We start from the raw sequence: 21,527 nt of genomic DNA on the forward strand, positions 1-21,527 counted from the left end.
GGGCGGGGCGGGACCTGGGGGTCTAGCATCACCCCACTTCTAGCTCTCTCTCTCTCTCTCTGCTTTCTGGGTGTGGTTGAAAATGTGATCTCTCAGCTTCCTGCCCCAGTTGCCTACTGCCACGCCTCCCCTGCCATTTTGGACTCTCCCTCTGGAACTGTCAAAATACTTTTTCTTCACACATCACTTTCAGTCATGGCGTTTTAATCACAGCAACACAAAGTAACTAACGTAGATTGTGACTTTATTGGCCAGGATTATTGTCTCCTGGGGTTTCTAATTGCTTTTCTTTTCGTTTTTTTGTTTTTGTTTTGGGTTTTGTTTTGTTTTGTTTTTTTGTTTTTTCAGTCAGCTTTTCACTTATCTTAGACTGGCCTTAAACTCACTGTGTAATGAAGGATGACCTTCAACTTTTGACTCCTGCCTCCAGCATTACTAATATGTCACCAGCCTCTTAGAGCTCAGTTCTTGGACTATGGGCTACCCAAACATGCCAGTATTTTACACCCATACTGAAGGTGGGTTTCCAGGTTCATGGCAATTTCCTCCAGAATTTTGAAAACTTCACAGCAGATAATCATTCTGATTCCCAGTTCTTTGTTGAAAATCTGTGCTCTGTGTTCTTTTCCTAGAAGGTTTTAAGAATTCTTCTTCATCCCTAGTGTACGTATATTACCGGGGAATAGTCCATTGTTTTGGACTCACCATGGGCTCTCCTTTACTTTAGGGATTCTAGTACATTTGGTTTAAAAGTGAAACAATCCTGGTTTCCATTTTTCATTTTTTGAACCTATTTGCCACCTCTAAGAACTTGTAGAAAGGATTTGTAGTTCTCTGTGTACCTTTCCCTGTGTTTTCTCATTCTTTACTTTTTTGTACAGTTTATTGGCCTTGTTTTCCACTCTACTTTTTTTTTTTATCCATTGTCAGGGCTGATTCTTCTTTATTGTCTGGGAGCTTTGTCTTGTTCTCTGATCATCCTTTTTCCTGGAAACTGTTTTTGTTTGGTGGTTACAGGTGCACAGAGTACTGGAATGCCTGTGCCTTTGTGGCAGGCTGGGAATGATTTCTGTCTCCTCGGAGGTCAGTTTCTGCATTTTTTTTCAATCTTCTTCTGCATACTCCTCTGATTCTCACAGACTTACTCATCCAGGGTTGAGAAAAGTCTGCTTCATATTTAGAGTCTGCTTCTATGGGTTTCACACTGCAGACTGGGCAGTTAGGCAGGCCTACGGTGGTACAACCTACACCAAATATGCACTGTTTCATTTCACACTATCATTTGCTGAACGCCACAGAATGACAATGACTTGCATGGCGTTCACATCATATTAAGAGTTATCAGTAATTTAGAGACAATTTAAAGTATATGGGAGGGTGTGGGAGTTATAAGAAAATACTGTGCATTTTTATATGAGACTTGCACGTTTATGCATTTTTGTAACCTTGGGAATCCTGGAACCAATCACCTGTGTCTACTAAGGACTCCAGTCATCAAGCTCAGAAAGTCTGCATCATTGGCTAGGGTCACAGGGGTGGTAATGGGCATCTGGTGATCAGACTTTCTGATCTCTACACCACTTATCATTCAAAGCAGTTGTTAGATTTGAAGCAGATTTTAGGGTCAAGGATCTTTCCTCTTTACTGATTGAACGTTGATCTTTCCTACTAATAGGCTTCTGGGTAAGTGTGGCATTTATAACCCCCTCGTCCCAAGTTCTGAGGTGCTCCCAGACTTCAGAAACTGGGTGATCCCATCATACCATATTAGTTTCTTTGTGCAGAGTCAACAACATTCTTTGCCAAAGGCAAGGCCTTCAATTCCATACCATGTGCTTGACAAGCACCACTAAAAACTCAAGCTTCTCCCTTTCAGATCGGAAGACACTATTCTGGGTACCATATGGGGAACCCAGTGTGCCTGCTGGCTAGTTTTTGGGACCACCCACTGAAAGGACTCCTGGGACCCAGGGATCATTTAGACAGACATCTCCACCACACTGGGACATATTCAATGAGAGTTCTGACTCCAGACTGATAGATGTCTTAGTCCTTGTGGGTACCAGTTCATAGATAATGCCTTGGCTACGTGTGATGTGGGCAGTAAAAGAATTTACTAAGACACGAACAGGCAGAGAGAACTTAATGAAATACACTGTAAGACGGTAAGTAGTATATGAGTTCCCACAGAGGAGACCACACCACCAAGAAGGAGTGGGAGATTCTTCTTACTTAAGTTCTTAAGTTCCTTGGTCTTGTCCTGTGAGTCATTTGTGGGTTATCCATATTTGGATCGGCAGGTAGACATTTTGCTACCTCATTTAGTAGTAAATTTGACAGCACAGATTTTTTTTTTTCTTGAGACTGGCCATTGGGGCTGGACACCGTTATGAGTCAGGTTCCAGATGCCTGTGTAAGACTTCATAACTCAAGTATTCAGGGCCAGGTTCATAAAGAGGGATTTTAATTTAAACGGTTTTGTTGTTGTTTGTATTTTCTGTCTTCATAGTGTTCTTGTGGTATAGAAGTAAGGAGGGCTCTCTCTGGAGTCCCTTCTGTACGCACACTGGTCTCATCCCTGGGGACTTCACCTTCCAGAACTTCATCACCTCCCCCAAAGAGCTTTATTTCTAGTACGATCATCTTGGGAGTTAAGATGCCAGCACACAGATTGGGCGAGGACACAGAATCTGGACCACACGGCGCAGAATTAGGGAAATGTTACATAAACACTAAGCCGTCACTTCAGCTCATGTTACCGTTGCTTCAGATGTAAGACCTTTCTTCTCTAGAATGTCTGACAGGACCAAGGAAAGAACCTAAAGGAGGCTCTTCAGTCTGCAAGCCCGGGCGAGTGCCTCAGAGGGAGCCGCTTCCAGGGACTTTTATTTATTTCTTTATGTCCCCACATATTCGGCAGCTGTATGTGGAGTCTCTCTATAAGCACACAATCGCTCTTTCAATACGAGAAGCTCGGGGGACGCAAGAGCAATCGAGTCATTGTCTTCGTGCTCGAAGCTACTCTCGTAGCTTAGAGACAAGCGAACATGTAAACAGATGAGCAGAGGCTGGCTGAAGTCTGCATGGCAGGGCTGCTCTCCGAAGGCAGTGAGCTGACTGAAGAGAGTGGATTTGCTCCAGGGAATCCAGGCAGAATGAACACAGGCCATTGGGGCTGGGCTGGATATGTGGGCTTCTCGGCAGACGAGGACACAGTATCTGTCTACCTCAGGGCTGTGCCAGAGTGTGCTGGCTTCTGTCTGGGTGCAGATAAGCCATAATCCAGTGCAACTCCCGGCACTGACCACAAGGTAGGTAGCCAGAGAAGGACTTGTGTGGAGGGCGAGTTGTGCTGGGTTTCCTATCATCAGCCTTAACAAGCAGTTCACATCTTCAAATGGGATAAAACTAACGAAGCTGAACTCTCATCCAAAGGTCAGGCCAATCGAGTGTGGCTAATTGTTGTAGCAAGATGTGGCTAAGGAAGGCTGGCTTTTCTTTCTTTCTCCCTTTCTTTCTTCCTTCCTTCCTCTTTCTTTCTTTCTTTCTTTCTTTCTTTCTTTCTTTCTTTCTTTCTTTCTTTCTTTCTTTCTTTCCTTATATTTTGAAAGCACATTTTTCTCTGCTTTTTATTTCCTGTAATTATTTATTGATTCTCTTTTTGTGTCAAACCTCATGTTTGTGATGGGTAAGAGATGATGTAGGAAACATCATCTCTTAGGGGGTAGGGGGAATAAGGAGACAGAAGGAAGCTCTGCTGTGTGGCTCCCTGCGAGACCTCTGCCCACTAGAGCTGTCTGAAGCAATGGCTTACACGCTACTTTGGGAGGTCTCCACCCACTCACGCAGTCACAGGCTCTAGGATGCTCCCAGAGGATTCTGGGTAACCATGGGACTAAATTGTTGGATAAGGGGGAGGGCTCCATGGGGATCAGATTGCAAGGCTCTAATGTCTGCTCCTTTTCTGAGAATCAGAGGCCAGGGGACTTTATGCCTGTATTTGTGTCCTCCATAGGCAGGAATTCCCTGAGGTCTCTTACCTGCTGGGCTCCAGATGGAGATAAAGACCCCAAGGGAGGGTTGAGGAGATGGATCAGTCAATGAAGTGCTTCCCTTGCAAGCCTGAGGACCTGACAATAACCCCTAGAAGGCATGTTCAAAAAATATTGGGTGTGGTGGTATGTACTTGGAATCCCAGTGCCAGGGAGGTGGAGACAGGCAGATTCCCGGGGCTTGCTGGCCAATTAGCCACGCCTACCTGATAAGGTCTGGGCAAGTAAGAGATTTTGCCTCAAAAAAGGATAGGCATTGCCTGAGGACCAGTACTGAGGTGTCCTCTGGACTTTGCATGCATGTGCACATACATGCATCCACACCTGCATACACATACACACAACAGAAAAAGATGTTAAGGGAGAGAGGACAGAAAATGTCAATTATGCAAGTGTAGAACATAGGAGTTAATCTACTAGTACTGGATGTATGACAACCCCAGGATTAAGAATCCTGATACCCAGCCATGTCATCCTGAACAATTGCCCCCAGGAGCTAGTGCTTCGCTTTCTGGAGAATTGGCAGTTCCTCATTCATGCAAAGTCTACTCAAGAGCCTCTCCAGTATGTCTGGGACAGGGCTTGGCACAGGGGCTGCCGTGAAGGTCATTTGTCATAATGCAGCTTATCTTCAAGGTAGGAATGAGACATGAAAACATTTCTTGCTTGCTCCCAAGTGATCAGTGCTTTGAGGAAGATGGAGGGATGCCAATGATCTCAGTTTCTTTTCCAGTTACTGTGATAAAAAATACCTTGACACAGGCAACTCAAGGGAAAAAGTATATATTTTGGCTCACACTTCAAGGTACAGTCCATCGTGGTGGGGAACGCAAGGCGGCAGGCCTTTGAAGCAGATGGTCACATTGTATCCAGAACAAAGAAGCAGAGAGTGATGAATGCCTGCTGCTGCTTGGCTCCCATCCCCCATTTACACAGTCCAGGATCCCAGCTAGGGAATGGTGCCACCCACAGTGGGCATGTCTTCCCACCTCAAATCAAACAGTCAAGATAACCCCCACAGGGATCCTCAGAGGTGATTCTAACTTCTGCCAAACTGACAACACTAACCATTACTCTGGTGGGGAGTGAGAAAAGTAGGAGAGCTATGCTCAGGAGGTGGCCTCAGGGTATCAGGGTAGAACAAGCCAGTTTGAAGGTCTAAACAAAGTGTGCCACTAGGGGAAACAGCAAGTGCAGGGGGCTTGAGATGGTGCATTCACAAAAGACCAAGGATGCCAGTGCCATTGACAGAGAGTTGACTCAGGGAGAGCGTGGGAGAATTTGAGATGGGTAGGCAGGGATGGCACGGTGTACATTTCTCAGCGATGGTGGCTTCTTGGAAAATCCCTTTTCTCCCTATTAGTTCTGGACAAGCATTGGATCAGAACTGTCAGCCTGACTTTTCTCTGCCTGTCAATAGATGTTTCTTCAGGAAGTTATCAGCCAGAAAGTTTAGAAGGGGCCATTTCCAGCCTGGACGCACACACAAAAATGATTGCAAGGATTCCTATGCAGAGATGAGATTTTTGTATCTCAAGAGCTGGTAAAACCCACCCAGCTGTCTGGTCTTGTCGGAAAAAAATCACATTAAAATGTAAATGCTCCCAAGTAAGTGGAATTCAGATGGGTAGCAGCCTACCAGAGGAGATTCATGAAATATGCACTCTTTATCCGCTGCTAGCACAGCCCAGCCATTTGCCCAGCCATAGTGAACACCGGGAAATCTCAGTAATGAAGTTGTTCTGTGCAGACCTGGTTCTCTCCAGGGCATTTGGAAACAGGGGCCCTCAAGTGATCGTCAGTCATGAGGTGGTGTGGGGAGCCCACTTCCTAACAGCACGGTCTAATTGCATTCTGCCAGTCTCTGTTGGGACATCTCAGCTTGGACCTAGGGGCAAAGAATGGAGACTGTGACCCCTCCATATTGCTAAGAGTTGGGGTCTCCAAAACCTTCCACATGCTCCAGCTTCTTTGATTTCTGATCTCAACAGTGTCCCCAAGTAAATTTTCTTTAAAGGCTTTTCCTTTTCCTTTGAGGGGATTTAGGGTGTTAGAGCATATATTTTTCTAAGTAGATAATCATTTATTTGTGACTTTGAGCCATAAACATGGCAGGGAAGAGAGGGGGAAAGGTGTAACAGCTTCTGGAATGTTTCTCATTTGATGTGGGCAGCAGTTATCATCAGCTAAGGGGTGCGATCTCATTTTTCGGCAGGGAGACTAGGGCATGGACGCTCTGTAGTAACACACTTGGACCATGGGCTTGGTCCAGACTGCGTGGGTCTGTATCTGGCTCATTTTGTGCCGTGCCAGCCGTGGGCCTATCTGTCAGATCTGCTGAGACCTATCTTCCTCCTGCCCAGCTCACCCCCCTCCTTTATGAAATTATGACGGTGGTGTTTGTCCTTTCTTCATTATTGCAAATGTGAACACTCAATGCGGGATGGGGGCGGGGGCATGCTGGGGAGATAGCTCAGTGGATAAGGTGCTTGCTAAGATCTGAGTTTGCACCTCAGAAGCCATGTGACAGCATCTGGACATGGTGGTATGCGCCTGTAATCCCAGCACTAGGGAGGTGGAGACAGGCCAACAGCTCCTCCAGGCTCGCGGGCCAGTCAGTATATAGCATGATCAATGAGCTCCAGGCCAAGGAGAGACCCTGTCTCAAAACACAGGGCAGATAGCTCCTGAGCAATGACATCTGAGGTTGACCTCTGGCCACACACATGCACTCACTGGCATTTCCCCATGTAGGTATGGAGTGATTAAAACAATGTCCACTATGGCCTAGGAAAGCTTAGAAAAACAGGACTGATCAGTGAGTGAGTCTAGGGTGGCTTAGCTAGCATGGAACATGTAGTGACAGTGTCAGAATAGTACAGTGGCACTGTCCTTGTTAGGGAAAACCAAACCCAGGGACCCTCTGTGACCATCTGGATCTATGACAATGAAGACATCAAGTCACAAGGGTTCTGGAATAAGCAAGCCCACACTTCAGCACCCCTACACATACAGTGGCATGCTTTGGATACAGTTACAAATTCAGCAAGCTTGGTTTGCTGTTCGGCTAACATCACTTATTCAAATGCCCAGAGAATTATTCTCCCCACTTTACAGATAAGAAAATTGACGGTTGTTGTTGTTTGGTTTTTTCAAGACAGGGTTTCTCCATGTAGTTTTGGTGCTTGTCCTGGATCTCACTCTATAGACCAGGCTGGCCTCAAACTCACCGACATCTACCTAGCTCTGCCTCCCGAGTGCTGGGATCAAAGGTTTGCGCCACCTCGGCCCAGGGATGCTCATATTCTTTACTGCTGTCTAGAGGGCTCTGTGGTAGTTTGGAAGAAAATGGCCCCCAAAGGGAGTGGCACTATCAGGAGGTGTGGCCTTGTTGGAGGAAGTGTGTCACTGTGGGAGTGGGCTTTGAGGTTTCTTATGTTCAAGCTTCCCTCAGTGTGACAGTCAGTCGACTTCCTGTTGCCTCTGAGTCAAGATGTAGGACTCTCAGCTCCAGCAGTATATCTGCCTGCACGCCACCATGCTCCTCGCCATGATGATGGTAGTGGACTGAACCTCTGAAACTGTAGGCAAGCCACCACAGTTAAATGTTTTTCTTTATAAGAGTTGCCGTGGTCATGGTGTCTCTTCACAGCAATAGAAACCCTAACTAAAACAGGCTCTGACCTGCCTGTTTCTCAGATGTCACCAGAATCCCTTGCTCCTGCTTGAAGAAAACACTTCTTCCCTTAGGATGCCAAATAGCCTCTCTGAACCTGCCTTCCTGTGTCTACTGCTGAATAACTGGTCATTCATCCTAAAGTTCTTGGTTTGAAACCAAAAACTTGTTAATATCTCTCTTGGTTCTGTGGCTTGTGTTGACAGGACCTAGTGATCTCTCACATGGCTCTCCTGGGCTCTTGGCATTGAAGCTGGAGCAATGAAGGCTCCTTCTGGGTGTCTGGTGTGTCCGGCGCATCTGATGTCTGGTGTCTGGTGTCTAGGCTCAACAGACTGCACAGGAAATGAACCCTGTCATCTCTTGAACTCCTTCTTTTTGGGAGACTTTGGACTTGCAGAAAACATGCAGCTATCTTAACGAGGTCCCCTAAAATTTACATCTTTTGTGACTGCAGTACCTTAGTCCTCACAGGTGGTGAACACCATTGCTCGGTGTCCCCCAACCTGTGACAGTTCCTCGTCTTCCACGACCTTGTCATTTCAGAAGAGCACTTAGCAATTTTTTCAATGTCTGTCTCTAAGCTCAGCCCTGGATAAGGTTGAACTTTTCAGGACAGATTCCCCCGGAGCTATGCTATGTACTTCTTGGTCCCTCATGTTAGGGTACGCGATGTCAGTATCTCCATGGTGATGTTGACCTTGATGGCTTGGTTAAGGGGCTTCCAACAGACTAGTAGAGTGACCATCTTTCCTTTCTCTATTGCTGCCCTGAAAGCGATACTTGAGAGCATGTGAATCTGGGTGAATCTTTCTGTCAAACATTTCTCGATAGTTTTAGCATCCTTCAGTGGATCTGGTCCACAGTTACTGTGTAGTGCTGTTGCCTGTGGCAATTGTTTACCTCTGTTTTCTTCTGCGTGTATTATCTGGTGCTCTACTGAAAGAAACAACTGACCCACCCACACATTTATTCCTTTCTGTGGTCATTTGTATCAGTAAAGACTCGTGGGTATGTGTTTTATTTTATGAGTTACCATCGAATGCTGTGGTTGTTTTCTCGTTCACATTGTCCCAGCTCTAGCCACTCAGGTTTGTGCTGGCATCCTCTGCCAGCTCTCCCACCCATCTTTTCTTGGAGCACTTCCTTGCTTTGTAGCAGCACAGAGTGTCCAAACCCCACCTTGAAGTTGCCCTTCCTCAGCCCGAGAGTCGGGAAGCACTGGTTCTTTCCACTGAAGAGTGGCGTACCCCGACCAAGATCTGGGTACCAGGTGTGCACACGGCTACTGGGCTGGTCTTGTTCTTCCTGGGCATCTCTGGTCAGAGCTGAGAATTACAGTCTTGCTCAGAGGGGCCTTAGCATTTTAACCACCAATGAGATGTGTGTAAAAATGAAAGTGATTCCAAGCGATTCTGTCACCTATGGCAGCCATCACCACCCAGGCTTGTGTGAGCTTTGTGGCACAGCTCCTTGGAGCCAAGCATGAGTTTCGAATCCCCACCATTGCCCTTAAGTCTTGCTTGTTCTCTGGGTGGAGTGGAATGTGCTGACTCGTCAGTAGGGCCTGTGGCTCAGAGGAGGTGGCAGGCAGGCAGGGTAGAGTTCTGAGGGACAACAGTCTCTCTCCAACGGGAGAATGAGTGATGGATGGGTAAATATGTAGGTAAACTATGGGTAAATGCATGCATGGATGATGGATGGATGGATGGATATAAGGATACATGGATGAATGATAGGTATCCACCTATCATGTACGTGTGTTTGAATGTATGACTGCTATATGAATGGATGATGGATGGATAGATGGATGGATGGAAGACCATAGGGCCTGGTCCACACTCTTGCTTGCTAAATAGCTGTGACTATTGTAGTCTTATGTAACTGGAAAGCAGTAACCGGGCACATCATGAGAAGTACCAAGCACAAGGCTAGATCCAGCCACATAGCAGCAATTAGAGAGGCAGTGCTCTAATTAATAGTCATAACTGTGATGCTCTGTTGAGCAAGCTTAATGTCTTACAAATGTTTTCTGTCTTCAGTGGCTCTTAAAAGCTGCTGGGGTGGGGGAGGGGGAGGATTCCAATTGCTGGACAACCTGGTTACCACTCTCCTTTAGGAAACTGTGTTATAACACCAGGCCAATCTGTGACCACCTGAGCTGTGCAGGGACCCAGAGAGAGGAGTTTGTCCCTTGGAGAAACTCTTGCCCTGGTCCTGACGAAGACCTTACGTGAGCACAGGAAGTCGGCCGCTTGCACAGGGCTCCCAGCTCATGCCCTGAGAGCCTGGAAAGCAGGAAGTGAGAGCTGTGTGTCCGGCACTGGCAGAGCTGGAGGCGAGGGGCTGTGTTTTACCCAGTGAGCAAGCTAACAGTGTTTGCTTACTGTGGTTTGATTTGAGAAGCTAATTGAGCTTTAAAAATTTATTACGAAATATCTCGTGCATACAAGGGAGTGTAAATAGTGAATGTGTGTGGCTGAGAAAATATATGAAGTGAACATCTATGTTGTATCTGCTGAATAAATTCCAAAATTGCTTTCTGAGGCTTATAGGGCCCCAGCTACCATTGCTGCTTCTCCTTCCAGCCCAGCGCCCCCTAGCTCACCGTGATCTTCATGGCCTAGCCTTGCAATGGTCCTGTGTGTTTATATTCCCTTTTCCTTTATGTCAGTCTCCACCTAGCTGTTCTCTCCTGCACTCACTAAGCTAATCTCACGTTCCTTTTCCACTTTGGCTTAGACTGCCTGTCTTCCAGGAGTGACTCCTGGCCTGCCATCCCAGGCAGTCAGATGCCCCATTCCGGGTTCCCATAGCACCCTGGACTCTCACGGCCTTCATGATCTGCTTGTATTTAGACCTTCAGACGCAAGCATTGTCTGCCATTTGTGCCACACCACCACTTAGTGTACGACTCGGCTCATTGTCATACTCAGAGGATGCTCAAGGAAGAGCGGCCTGAGTTCCCCAGGAGCTACTGTGATTTTGGAGACACTGAGGTCTTTCCTTGAGGGAAAAGCTGATGCTGCCCCAGCCCAGCCCTCTAGCACCATCCGCTAGACTTATCAACTAGATAGTCTGGATTTAAAAAGAGCAGCTTGTCCTTGTAAATAGGGCCAGAATGAACCGTCCTCATCCCAACGTGTGAGATGTTCTGGGAGGAAAGTGCTCGGAATGACAATTGAGCCAGGTGACTGACTGCAGAGCAAGGATGCAGGAAGTGTGGATGCAAGGTCTCCTCCCCTGCCCTTCTGGAACATGTGGTACCTTTCACACACTGAGGAGCAAAGACTGAATTCTGAGATGTACCTGATGGGGTGAAAGGACACAGGTGCCAACTCCCACTCAAGGTAAATAGCGCTGCTTGTCCAAAGAGTATTGAGACTTTCATCTGTGGGCATTTGCGTGTGTGTGTGTGCGTTCAAGTGTGTGTGTGTGTGTGTGTGTGTGTGTGTGTGTGTGTGTGTGTGTGTATGTGTGTGTGTGTATGTAGATTCTCCTTTTGGCCTGAAGCCATCTGGCTAGCCATTGAGACCCAGTGCTGAGATTATAAGCATTTACCGTCACACCTGCCTTCACATGTGTATATGTGTGTGTGAAGGTGCACACATCCGTGTGTACATGCAGAGGCAGGAGGAGGATGCCAGGTGTCCTCCATGGCTTGCTGCCTTATTCCTTTGGAACAGGGTTTCTTGCTAGACCTGGAGATCACTATTTTCCTGCTAGACTCAGCCAGTAGTCCCCACCTGACTCTGTTTCCCCTCCTTTCCATGCTGGGGTTCTGGGTACACACAGCTGGCAATCTGAACCCAGGTCCTCGTCCTTAGGCAGCAAACATACTTAGCCACTGAGCCATCTCCTTGTTTCCCTGGCCTTTTTAAAAACTGTGGATCCTGCCGGGCGGCGGTGGCGCACGCCTTTAATCCCAGCACTCGGGAGGCATAGCCAGGTGGATCTCTGTGAGTTCGAGGCCAGCCTGGGCTACAGAGTGAGTTCCAGGAAAGGCTCCAAAGCTACACAGAGAAACCCTGTCTCGAAAAAACCAAAACAAAAAACAAAAACAAAATAAACAAATAACAACAACAACAACAAAACCTATGGATCCTGGAGATTGACTTTGGGTCCTCATACTTGCAAGACAAACACTTGAGCAGCTCAGCTCTCCCCATCCCCAGAACCTTCATCTCTTGTGGTTTTCACAGCCAGCTCCAGCCCGCTCAGCTCTCCCCAGCCCCAGGACCTTCATCTCTTGTGGTTTTCACAGCCAGCTCCAGCCCCTCTCTGACCCTCTCTTGCTTCTCCAGCAGCAACTGACAGACGCTCAGGTCTCTCCTCACACACCAGCAGTGGGTGCCTTGCTCTTGAGAGCTGAGGTTCTTCTAAGAGTGTGATAAAACAGACATACTCAGGGTCTTCACTGTTTTATTTACTTACATATTGATTGCTTTTAACAAGACACAAGTACAAGAACGATCAACCATGTTGTAGAAAATTTCTGAATTTCCCCCCCAGGCATGTTTTTCTGGTTTTTTTTTTTCCTATGCAAGTAAGACTTTTAAAATTATTATTTGTAATCATAAGTGGACCTGGATTTTGATATCCTTTGTCTTCCCTTCATGTGCAGGACTTCATGTGCCGCATGGTCTTTGCCACCATTGTTCTTAACTGCCACACCAGCATTCTCTGGTCCCCAGGTCACTGTCAGTCATTCATTGGCTCTGCCAGGGTTGATCTCCAATTCTTAGGAAGCTTCTGTGAGAAACAAGTGCAGAGAGAAGGGACTTCGTAGCACAGGGTCAGAGCATGTTAGAGCCGGGGTAGGAGCTGTATCAGTGATGTTTCTTGGTACTGTGATACAACACCCAACGAAGGGAGGGTGTAACACAAATCTTAAAAGGTCTTATTAATTTAAAAAAATTAATTAATTAATTAATTTAAAAAAAACAGAGCCAGATATTGGGGTGAGAACTGAAAGACCAGAAGGATAGAACAAGCCAGCCACAAGTTCTTACTGTTGGGAAATCCTCAGCCCAAGAGAGAGCTACTTCCTGTATACTCACGCCTTTATACCTTTCTGTGCCCTGCCATCTTACTTCCTCTCTCCTATCAGCTACATCACTTCCTCTTTCCGCTCAGCTCTATCACTTCCCGTCTGTCTGTACAGACCTCCAGACCTCTATGGTTAACTAGTGCTGGGATTAAAGGCATGTGCCACCATGCCTGGCTCTGTTCCCAGTGTGGCCTTGAACTCACAGAGTTCACAGATGAATCTCTGTCTGGCCAATGCTAGGATTGAAGGCGTGTGCTACCGCTGCCTGACCTCTGTGTTTAATATAGTGTCTGGCTTTGTCCTCGGATCCCCAGGCGAGCTTCATTTGTTAGAGCACAAATAAAATATCACCACAGGAGGGTTTGCTTTGGCTTACAGTCCAGGTCTTATGATCCAGCTCAGTGGTGGCTGCAGGAACAGACTGGCTGGTTGCAGTGCCTCAGCGGTCAGGAAGCAGAGAGTGAACAGAAGTAGGGCTGGGCTGTAAAACCTCCGGGCCAGTCTGATTTGATCCCACTTCCCCCAGGAAGTCTTTGCTTCCTAAATACTCTACAACCTTCCCAAACAGCACCACTACCCGGCGACCAAGTATTCAAATACAGGAGCCCGAGGGGGGCATTTTACATTCAAACCGTGTGCTGGTAAGTTTATTGTCAGCTGGGCAAAACCTGGAGTCGCCTGGAAAGAGGCTCAGTCGAGGAGTTGCCAGATCGGATTGGCCTGTGGTCAAGTCCGTGAGACACTACCTTGACTGAAGATGACATGGGAGGGTGCATTCCACTGTGGGCGGCATCCTAGGTAGGTGGGTCAGGGCTATGTAAGAAAGCAAGAAGCATTCTTCCATGGTTTCTGCTTCCGTTTCTGCCTGAGGTCCTGCCCTGATTTCCCTCCGTGATGGACTACGATCTGGAAATGAGCAAACCCTCCTTCCCGACATTGCCTTTGGTTAGGGAGTCTTCTCACAGCCACAGAAAAGTAACTAGAACAAACCACAATCGACACCTGAAACTGGCTGTCCCTTACACCTGAAACTGGCCATCCCTTACCGTGTCTCTCTCATGGAGTCACTCGCAGAGCCGGTTAAGGTTCTAGTTGTACTTCTTACTCTGTTCGGAGAGTACATGGAGGCTCATGCTGTAGGGGAAAGCTGACCATGTCAGAACGTTCCAGAAGAAAGGAGGGAGGATCCTCCTGTGTGTAGCCTGGGAAACCTATCCTAGAGTGATGTCATGTTTTAGTTGGAGCCTTCCCAAGAGAGGAACTGTGGTGAGATGGGTTCTCTGGATGAGTAGGGAGCAGGAAGGTGCTTAATTGGAGAACGGGGGTCTTGTGGAGCCATAAGGAGTCTCCATCAATGTCACCTTTGATCACAGCAGGTCTCGGTCACTCAGCTATGCAGGTTCATCCCTTATCTTTCATCCTACAAGCTACATACCACCCCTCATGTTAAAGAGAACCCTGGGGCTCTGAGGAATGCAGCATCCTGACCAGATCGCCTGACCAGATCCTGGTCAGCCATGGAGGCAAGATAGGGTCCCTGCTGTATCTGAAGCCAGAGCTATCGATGTTCATTTTTCAAAAACAGAATTGTTGCTGAGGATAATGAGGATTTACTTTGGCTTCGGAACTAGCTTTTAAAATGGCCCCAGTGGGTACAAGATGTAGTGAAGAGATTTTATTTGAAGGCAAAGAAGAACGGTCCTGAATAAAGCTGTCAGGAGGTGGAGTCAGCTGTGTTGAGAGGTGGTAAATCCCAGAATGATGGGGAGAATACTGCTAACACTCCATAGAGTTCTAGCAAGCATGTTCGGCCTACAGCCTGCAGGGCTGTGTGCAGCTACATATGGCTAGGGATGACCCAACACAAAGCTGTAAACTTACTTAAAAACAGATTTTTCACAATTTTTTAAATAGCTCCATTGCATGGTTCTTGAGTATGAACTCTGTAGTTGATGATGCTGTTTTGCAATGTTAAGTGGACAGGCTCTCCTCTCAGGGTATTTTAGGTTTTAGATGAGGAATTAGAAACAGAATAACTTTGAATATCTGTTCTGGAAGAGTAAATGCTCTCTGGTTACCTGGGATAGTTGCTGATCATAATGGGTTCCAATTCTCTTAAGCAAAAATAGTGTTTTCATGGCAGGAATATGGAGGTTGCTCTTGGGGGGCACAAGGAGATGGCGAGCCAGGCTTTGCAGAGGGCCGATTCCAAGAGGCAGCAGCCAGTGGGTTCTCCTCTGGGCACCATGGCTAAGATGCATCTTTGACTATCAAGGTGGATGAATCAGAGTTTACTGCGGTCCCACCTTGGATCTCTTTCTAAGGTTGAGTGTAGAAAGAGACCATCCATTTGGTAAGCTTAGCCAGATGCAGGCCATCCCTTCAGTACCATGACTGACAGCATCTGCTATGGAGGGTGATTTTCCCGAAGAAACCTGAGATGCTGGTACATGGAGGAGGACATGGATGCTGGCGGTGCTGTGAGCAGCGGTGAGCATCCTTGTGGCCCCTCTCTTGACCAGCTCTGACTCCAGCAAGCACACAGAGCCCTCGCTCCTGTCTGTGCTCCCAGCTCTCCCACAGCCTCCACACCCAAACCACAGTATCGCTGTGTACTCCTGCTTTATTTCCCAAGACGGGCATCCCAGTTAGGCAAGTGATTAAAACTCTCCAGTGTGTTTAGCAGGAGCAGCCCAGCGGAGGACCAGCTTGCTGAGTCGGCTCAAAAGTAAGGGGCCCATCAATTTTCCACCTTAGGGAGGCTAGGCTGTGAACAGGATTCTGTCTTTGCAGAATCATGACCCTCTTTCTGGTGACAAGGAAGGGCTCCTTTTGAAGGTTAACATGGCAGGCCTTAAAACATGATTGTTGTTTTTAAAGTTGTTTCTGCTATGGCCTGGGGAGCTGACTCAGTGGGTAAAGTGCTTGCCATGCAGCCGCAGGAGCTGGAATCAGTCCCCAATATCCGTGTAAAATGCTAGGCATGGTGGTGTGTGCATTATCCCAGTGGTGGGGAGAGATGGAGGTTGGGCATCCCTGGAGCTCCCTGGCCAGTCAGCCTAGCCTAATAGGCAAGCCCTGGGTCTCAATGGAGACCCTAACCAGAAACAAGGGGTATGGCTCCTGAAGATGAACATCTGAGGTTGACCTCTGGCCCACAGGCATACGCACACACTTATACACCCCCATGCTTGCACGTGCCCACCCGTGAACATCCACCTGCAATACACCCTCAAAGTTGTTTCTACTCGCTTATTATATTCACTTTTAGTATAGTTTATTAATTGGCTAATTCACTTATGACCATAAGTAATTGGTTTATTAGTTAATGGATAGATAAAAGGAGCCTATTTAGGAAATGGAAGTTATAACGCACAAGCACCCATGTGCCAGCCACCGGCTTAGAAAGCACTACCAGAGCCTCAGAGCATCCGTCAGCATCCGCCCATCCCATCCACTTGGTGGGAACCACTACCCTGGCTTTGTCATTCCACTGCTTTCTTTTGCAAATTCATCAGGTTTAGACTTCCAAACAGTGTGGTGGTGCATTTTCCGTATTAACGGTAACCTCTTTCTGTAGCCTGCAGTGCGCCTTTCCTCTCAACATTGTGCCTGTGAGGTCCCAACATCTCCTGCCTTCCCTCTACTCACAGTGTAAGGGCTCTCAATGGTCTGCACAGTGTTCAAGCATTCCACTGAGATAACCACTAACTGCCCACAAATGTAAGATCTTGTCCACATGCCCTGGTGTGTGCATATGCAGGTGTATTCAGGGCTTGTCCTGGGAGGTTGATGGCTGTTCATCAGGGATGGAGAGGGCTCAGCTTTACCAGGTGCCATACAGTTTTCCAAGGTGGTGGCCTGATGGGCCCTGAAGCCAGTATCTGGTGTCCCTGCAGCCTTATGTCGTGGTTAGTGTTTGCCACTTGGAGTTTTCTTTCTTACCAACCTCATGGTTCTTGAAGGGTACTTGATTGTGTTTTAATTTTCATTTGTCTGAGGACCGTGTTCAGTGTCTCTGTGGCTTCTCTTTTGAGAAGTTCCCAGATAGGATTTTACCCACTTTTCTATTGTGTGTTTATCGCTTTCTTGCTGATTTGATACTAATGTACAATCATATCTCATAGGCCACTACATATCACTCACTAGCCGTATGTCTTTATTTCCTCGTTGGCAGCTTCTGTGGTTCATTTTTATGGTAGTATTTGATAACCAAGGATCTCAGGCATAACTCCTGGGGATCCGTTAACAGTTGTCCTCATAGTTAGGGCTTTTCTGTCCAGATAGCTGTCTCTACCCTGTGGTCACAAACACACCCCTTTCTCCTGACTATTAAAGATCACACTTTTCATGTTCCCCACTCATGTGTGCTCCATCTGGAATTGATGATCTACTGGTTCGATTTCACTCTTGATATGGTGCATTGCTTACCTCATCGTGGTGACCAGACAACCAGCAAAAAGGCAGCCTGAAGGAGGAAGCACTTATTTTGACTCCATTTCTCTCACTACCCTGGTTTCCAGGCTGAGCTCCCAGCCCCTCGTGTCCTCCAGTCAACACTGTTGGTACCCCGTCCCCTACCCAGTTTACATACGAAAACAATGTCCTAAGAGCTTCCCTCCAGTGGGGTCCTCAGTTACACCCCTGGGAGTCCAGCCACCCTCCTGGGGTGGTTTCTAGGGAGAAAGGTGGGCTGGTGTCCTAGCAACAACCAGGGACTAACTTCAGAATTGCAGCTCTCTCCTGTGGGTCAGAAAGGCCTTTCTGGTTAGCTGCAGAGTCCTTGGGATGTAAACACAGGCGACCTGATTATGCCCTCCACTTCCTCCTGAGTCAGAACCATCCGAGGTTAACTCAGGGAAGGGGCTAAATTAAGCCTTGAAACCAAGCAGCCTCGATGACAGGCACTTTGTTGTGCTTGAGTGACTGTGATGATGGGTCTCTGGTTAGAAGGATAGCACTAATCTCATCTCCCGAGAGCAGCCGTGGCCGTCCAGCTCCTGCCCTGTAGAGACAGGAGATGCCAGGTCCCTCACAGGACCTGCTCGTTCACTCAGCATGGATCACCTGGGCACTGTGCTCTGAAGTAGAGGCTCAGGTGCTCCTGTCCCAGAATCCTCAGCATCTAGAAGAAAGCAGATAAGTATCAACAGACCCCAGCACAGAAGGGACCAGTGTGTGGAGACCCTTCCAGCCAGAGCAGAATGAGGAGTGGGTTTCTACAGAGCTTGTATCTTCTTAAGGCTTATGTAATGTCTGGACCACAGAGTGGCCAAAATCAAGGGGAAGGGAGTCAGTCCTCACTGGCCAACAAGCAAACAGATGTCACTGCATTGAAAATCTGCTTGACAATATTACCAAAGCCACACACATGCACACCCCATGCCTGTTTTTCTGCTGAGTATATGTAGCTATGAAGAAATGACATACATGTAAATTTTACATTAGAAAACAATGTGAGTGGCTACAGGACTAGAATTAAAACATGCTTGCTGCAGTGTTTAAAGGGAGGGTCGTCAGATCTGCTTCACCCTGAAATGTTCCGAAACAGAAGGTGAGTAGACGAGGTGGATGGATGTGTGTTGAAGCAAGCGCATGCCAACACACAGGCATGGTGGAGCAGGTGTGTGGATGCTCACCGTAAGAGTCCTTCAGCTTTGCTAAATGTGGACCATTCTCCTATGCAATGTGCATGTATGGCACCAGGCGATGATTACGACAAGAACGTTCACAGTGGTGCTACCCACGACAGTCCCAAACAACAACTCCCCTCAGGTTCCGTTAATAGTAGACTAGATCCACCCGTCTCCGGTGTGTAGATCCAAGAGACCGCTGTTCCTAAGAGAGCCTAGAGGAGCTAGGCTACCACCGAGCCATGTGGGTGAGCCTTACAAAGCAATGTGGGGGGAAGAAACCAGAGTCCTCAAAGAGAATGCTGTGTGAGTCTGTGTGTAAAAAATTCAAAACCAAGCAAAGCTGCCTGTGGTGTTAGGAGTCATTTGAGAGTTGTCAAAAGGAGGGAGTAAGGGACAGTGACTTAGTGGGTCACCAAGGCAGGCCCCCAGGGGTGCAGAAGGCTGGCTTTTATTTTTTATCTTAGCACTAAAGAGTGCATCAAGCTATACACTGAAGAATGTGTCCCTTTATACAGCATTGGAAATGGAAGGAAGGAAGACCAAACAGCTTTTCCTAACTGCTCTGGGGCATCAGAACCCACACAAAGCCCATCCAGCGATCTACAGCTGTGAAGGGAACAGAATGCGTTCCTTCAGAATACATCTGTTCATTCACTTACGCACTCTGCAGCGTCGGTCTCTCCGGTGGTCACTGATGGGCTCTGTCCTTCACATGGACAGGATGCTCTACTCAGTATAACAAGTGGCTCTCTGAGGTTTTCCAGGAGTGCACATGCACCATAGAAGGAGTAAGAAGACATTCATGGCTGATCCTCACTCCTAACACCTGGATTTCCAATGATGATCCTCTTGGGATGGACTCCCTGAGACATCATTTGACTTGTGCATTAGGAGTCTCCAGAGAAACAAAACCAATGATGTGTGAGGAAGCATGTTTGGGTGGGCATGTGTGGTGTGTGTGTGGGGGTGGTGTACACGTGTGTGTGGGGGGGGTCTTATGGGTGTATGTGTATCTCTATACACACATCAACATACGTGTTTCTATTTACACATATTGTCCTAGTTAGATCTCTAGCGTGATAAATACATGAACTCAAAGCACCTTGAGGAGTAAAAGGTCTATTTCATCTTTCAGCCTGCAGTCCACCATCACAGAAAGTCAGGGTAGGAACCCAGAGGCTGGGATTGAAGCAGAGGCCGTGGAGGGACACTGCTCACTGCCTTGTTCTCCACGGCTTGCTTATACAACTCAGTATCAACTGCCCAGGAGTGGTACCACCCCTGATGAGGTGGGCCCTCCCACATCAATCATTAATCAAGAAAAATGTTCTATAGACTTGCCTACAGACCATTTGCAATCTTTTCTCCGTTGAGCTTTCTCTTCCCAGATAGATCTGTGCTTGTGACAAGTCGACAAAATCCAACCAGCATACACAGAAGTATTATCACCCATGCTAGCCCCTAAATGTCAGAAAGCTTTTAGCTGGAAAGATGCAGCTTCCTCATGGAGGAAGTCTAGTCTGGTCTGTGCCCGGATCCCATCCCCTCAAAAGCCCCATGTGTCAGCGTATTTTAAATATAATTGGGGTAGAAATAGACAAGGAAGGTTTCAACTGCTGACCTCTACATGACTGTGCTAAGTACCCTAATACATGAACGTTAGTCTTGCCTATTAAAAATATACAAGGCATGCAAAAGAATAGCATAAACACACACCTGTCCTTCACAATGACAGCAGGGAACACCCCAGAATCCATTGCCCAGTGATGGTCACTGTGCCCTCAGGGAATTCCTTAATGCTTTGGCTTGAGGAAGACACTCTCCTGAATTTCTTGTCTGTCATTCTTTGTTACAGAACTCAAAATGCACTTTGGCCAGAGTATACTGTCTGGAGCCTTCAAAGATAGTCAGGCTGCACGCATTCTGCTGTGACATGATCTTTCCCTCCAGTGTCTGGGCTTGGTCCATGCTGTCACGGACAGCTGCAGCTCAGCCATCTCATTGTCATGGAATATTCCAGTTGTGTGGTTCTGTTACCACATGGTCACTGACGCACACCTGGGCGGCCTCCAGCCCTTTGCTGGGACAGCTGCTGCTGCAGCTGGGTGAGTGGCCTCTCAGTCTCCAAGTACACAAAGCAGCTCGCTCTCTCTCGCTTGTTCTCTCTCTCCCTCCCTCTCTCTCTCTCCCTCCCTCTCCCTCCCTCTCTCTCTCACTCACTCACTCCCCTCCCTCCATGCACAGCTGTGAGAGCAGGTGCCCAGCTACAGATTGTGTCTCTTTGCTTTCCTAACTAGTGCCAAATGGCGTTCCAGAACAGTTGTGCCAACATGTATTCGCGCCAGAGACCATGAGAGGCTCTTGCAGGGCCACCTCCTTCACTCCTTGCAGGGAGTGCTCACAGCCTCTCTGGGTACAGAATCACCTCCTCTCAGACCTGCCTACTCCTGTCCCTATCTCAGCCAGAGCTTTAGAGCATGTGTGACCATGATGCCCCATGCCCTCCCAAACACAGAGGAGGACTCATCTCCTGGCCTTGACCCAGCACGTAAACGTATATGACCTCCCCGCTAGTTTTAGTATGATTGCAACAGCTGTCTGTTTCTGCTTCATGGGAAAGGGGAGAGAAAGGTACACAGAGTGGGTGGCCCGAGGGCTGGACTTCAGGGTGCATGTCTTGATGTTATTAATATCTCATCCTTGAAATTCAAAACTTACGTTCTGACATTTGTGTGTGTGTGTGTGTGTGTGTGTGTGTGTGTGTGTGTGTGTGTGTTTGTCTGTTGGTGGACATGTTTGTGCGCATATGCATGTGTGTGTACAAATGTGGAGGCCAGAGATCAACCTCAGGCTCTCGTCCCTAGGGAAGTTGTCCACCTTCTTGGAGACTGTATCTCTTATTTTCCTGAAGCTAACCAATTAGACTGGACTGGCTGGCCAGTGAGCTCCAGGGATCCCCCTGGGTCTACCTCCCCAACACTGGGACTCCAAGTACGCATGCTTTGTTTGTGGGCACTGGGGATCTAATTCAGGTCCTTGTACTTGCAAGGCAAGCGCTTGAATGGCTGAACGATCAGCACTTGACTGGCTGAACGATCTGCCCAGCCCCCAGG

General features: G+C 47.6%; 1 long non-coding RNA gene across 1 annotated transcript in view; it reads left to right on the top strand.

Moving 5' to 3' along the window:
* Positions 1–21,527, top strand: part of LOC128110896 (uncharacterized) — a 47,566-nt gene that overhangs the window by 23,497 nt on the left and 2,542 nt on the right. The window lies entirely within an intron of this gene.

The sequence above is a fragment of the Peromyscus californicus genome, unplaced genomic scaffold (genome assembly GCF_007827085.1).
Source record: "Peromyscus californicus insignis strain IS unplaced genomic scaffold, ASM782708v3 Scaffold_15__1_contigs__length_86483966, whole genome shotgun sequence".
Lineage (NCBI taxonomy): Eukaryota > Metazoa > Chordata > Mammalia > Rodentia > Cricetidae > Peromyscus > Peromyscus californicus.